This window comes from Monodon monoceros, unplaced genomic scaffold, assembly GCF_005190385.1.
Source record: "Monodon monoceros isolate NGI ecotype Baffin Bay Population unplaced genomic scaffold, NGI_Narwhal_1 Super_Scaffold_18, whole genome shotgun sequence".
NCBI classification, from domain to species: Eukaryota; Metazoa; Chordata; class Mammalia; order Artiodactyla; family Monodontidae; genus Monodon; species Monodon monoceros.
Window position 1 is genome coordinate 124,115,393 of NW_021703774.1, and position 3,663 is coordinate 124,119,055.

At 38.3% G+C, this 3,663-nt stretch overlaps 1 pseudogene; it reads left to right on the forward strand.

Moving 5' to 3' along the window:
• Positions 1–486: 486 nt before the first annotated feature.
• On the forward strand, positions 487–1,282 carry LOC114899290 (annotated as a pseudogene).
• The last annotated feature ends 2,381 nt before the right edge of the window (positions 1,283–3,663 follow it).

Consider the following 3,663-nt stretch of genomic DNA (forward strand, 5'->3'; position numbering starts at 1 on the left):
ATTTCCCTTTCTCTTCTTTGTTCGCACAGATCCCGGGGTTCAGCATTAGATTTGGCCCCGTCTCTGTGTGTAGGTTGCCTGAGGGCATCTGTTCTTCGCTCAGACAGGAGGGGGTTAAAGGAGCAGCTGATTCAGGGGCTCTGACTCACTCAGGCTGGGGGGAGGGAGGGGTACGGAATGCGGGGCGAGCCTGCGGTCGCAGAGACTGGAGTGACGTTGCACCAGCCTGAGGCGGGCCGTGTGTTCTTCATTAGACTTTGAATGTGCAAGAAATAAACTTGCATTATGTTAATTTCTATACTATGAATATACATTATATATATGTGAATATTTACATATTGTTTGCACATTATATGTGTGAATAATCTTTTATCAATGATTTATCCAAAAGTATATATTTTTAAAAGAGCTAGAGGAAGAGTAATCCAAGCAGAGGACCCTCCAGGTGTAGAGGCCATCAGAAGGTAGAGAACACTGAGCAGTACTATGGCAGTCGGCCAGAACAAGCACGTTACACAAGGTGGCCAAAGGGGGCAAGAAGAAAGTGGTTGACCCATTTTCTAAGAAAGATTGGTATGATGTGAAAGCACCAGCTATGTTCAATATAAGAAATATTGGGAAAACACTAATCACGAGAACTCAAGCAACCAAAATTGCATCTGATGACCTCAAGGGTCATGTTTTTGAAGTGAGCCTTGCTGATCTGCAGAGTGATGAAGTTGCATTTAGAAAATTCAAGCTAATTATTGAGGATGTTCAGGGCAAAAACTGCCTAACTAATTTCCATTGCATGGGTCTTACCTGTGACAAAATGTGCTCCATGGTCAAAAAATTGCAGAACATGGTTGAAGTTCATGTTGATATGAAGACTACCCATGGTTATTTGCTTCATCTATTCTGTGTGCATTTTACTAAAAAATGCAGCAATCAGATTCAGAAGACCTCTTATGCCCAGCACCGACAGTTCCTCCTAATCTGGAAGAAGATGATGGAAATCATGACCCAAGAGGAGCAGACAAATAAATGACTTGAAAGAGGTAGTCAATAAATTGATTCCAGACAGCACTGGAAAAGGCATAGGAAAAGCTTGCCAATATATTTATCTGCTCCATGATTCTTTGTTAGAAAAGTAAAAATGCTGAAGAAGCCCAAGTTTGAATTGGGAAAACTCTGGAGCTTCATGGTGAAGGTGATAGTTCTTGGAAAAGCTACTGGAGATGAGACAGGTGTTAAGGTCGAATGAGCTGATGGATATGAGTCACCAGTCCAAGAATCTGTTTAAAATTCAGACTTTTAATGGTGACAAATAAAAGAGCTTATTTGTGATTTTTTTTATAAAAGGGAAAGAACTAGGTATGTTCTAGAATCTAAAACTGCTCTAATACAGTAGTCACTACTACATGTGCCTCCTTCACAATTGAAATGTGTCTAGTCTGATAGAAAACAAAATTACGGTTACCAAATGGGAAAGCTGGTGGGGGGGAGGGATAAATTAGGGCTTTGTGATTAACATATACACACTACTATATATATAATAGATAACCAACAAGGACCCACTGTATAACATAGGGAACTATACTCAATATCTTGCAATAACCTATAATGGAAAAGAATCTAAAAAGGAATATATATGTAAATATAGAGAGAGAATATATATATTTTATGTTCATATATATAAAACAATGTACATATATATATAAAACACTGAATCACCTTGCTGTACACCTGAAACTAATACAACATTGTAAATCAACTATATTTCAATAAAAATTAAAAATAAATGTGCCTCATGTGAATTGAGATGTGATGTAAGTGTAAAATGCACACCAGATTTTAAAGAGAGTACAAAACAAAGAGAAACTAAAATATCTCATTAATAATTTTTATAGTGATTATATGTTGAAATGATAAACTTTTTATACATTTGGTTAAATAAAATATTAGTAAATTAATTTCACTTGTTTCTCCATAGTGTGTGAACTTGAAAATTTAAAATTATACCTGTGCTTCAGTTTTGTGGCTCACATTATATTTCTATTGGACAGGGCTCTTCTAGAGACTGACAGAAAGCCAGGCTAACAAACATTGGCATAAGCAGGAGATGGGTTAATTTAAGAGGTTATGTGTTAAGGGTGTATGTCACTACCACATTCACATTTCTTCATTTCTTCATCCAACAAAGAAATGTTAAAAATTATCTATGCCCAGGCACTGTGTCAAGTTTGGGGACACAAAGATGAAAGAGGCATAAACCTTTCAAGAAACCTCTAGCACAGGGGAGGAGACAGATGAGCAAACCAAGAATTACAATATATCCATTTATGAATGTTCAGCACTAAGGCGACATGAGGAGGGACACCTGGGGTAGAGGAGAGGCAGAGAAAGCTCTCAAGAAGAGTTACCGCTTGAGCTGTCTTTCAAGGGCAAGTAAGATACTCTTACAGACCCACCCTTATCCAGCCCTATCCCATCCTTTCTCTCCAACTTCAATTTCTCCTCTGATAGCCCTTTCAGTGTTCTGTCTAGATGTTCTGTTCAATGGTTGACAAAAATGCCCATAGTCAAACTTCAGCATCAACTTGCTTAAACTCAACCCTAGTTTTCCTTTAGTGACATATTTTCTCTTTCCTCCATGTCCACTCTACTGGAGACCATCTCCCTCTCCCATGCCCTACCCTTCATCCCCAACTCACTAGGTGAAGAGGGGTTGGCATTTTCTTAGTTCCCCATTTCGGCTTCGTGTCAGTCATTTGCTGCCATTGCCAAAAATAGCTTCTAGGTCCATCCTGCCTGCCTGCCCCCACTTTAGTTGTTTTTCTTTTTGTCAACCCCAGATCAACTCCAGGTCAAACTTTCCTCTATGTCTTCAGCAACTGTGTCACAGTCCTCCTCTTTATCTCACTACCTGTCCTTATTATTCATGACTTCAGCATCCCTTCCATCATCCAGCATACCTACTTCACAGTTCCTTGACTTTCTCAAGTCCGATGACCTTAATTCCCTTAATTTCCATTGTATCTTAGTCACTAAAAGTATAGCCATATTTTGGACCTCATCTTTGTTTATTTTTATTCTTTCACACTGTATATTTCCCTAACCCCTAAACTATGTATCTACCCTTCCCCACCCTCCACATACCATACGTATGCCTTAACACCTCCTGAATCTGCTTTTGTTTCTTATTGTGATCCCTAGGGCTGTGATGCTTCCTTATTCACTTCTCATTGTCTTGGGAGTAAAATATGTGGTGAGGTAAGAGGAGGGTTTCTAGAAAGCAATCCCTCCCTGAAAACTCAATAATATCTTCTCTAGTCATTTTCCACTGGCACTCACCTGTAATGCCTACTTTTATCTTGATAAATGTCATCCTTTCTTCAAGGCCAAACTCAAATTCCCTCCAGGAAACAAAGCACATGGATCTTTCCTTCTTTAACTCCTACTACATGAACCAAATCAACTTTTGATTGTATAGCTTAAGTCATCTCCAGATTATTTCTTATCTATTAGTCATTGCCCCAACAGAAATCTATAAGAAAAGGACCATACATTCTATTTCTTTGGCATTTTCTACCCAAAGAACACAATGCTGGATGTATATTTGTTGCTTAGATAATTATTTGATAAACAAATATATCATTTTTTATTTTGCTATGTAAATCCAGT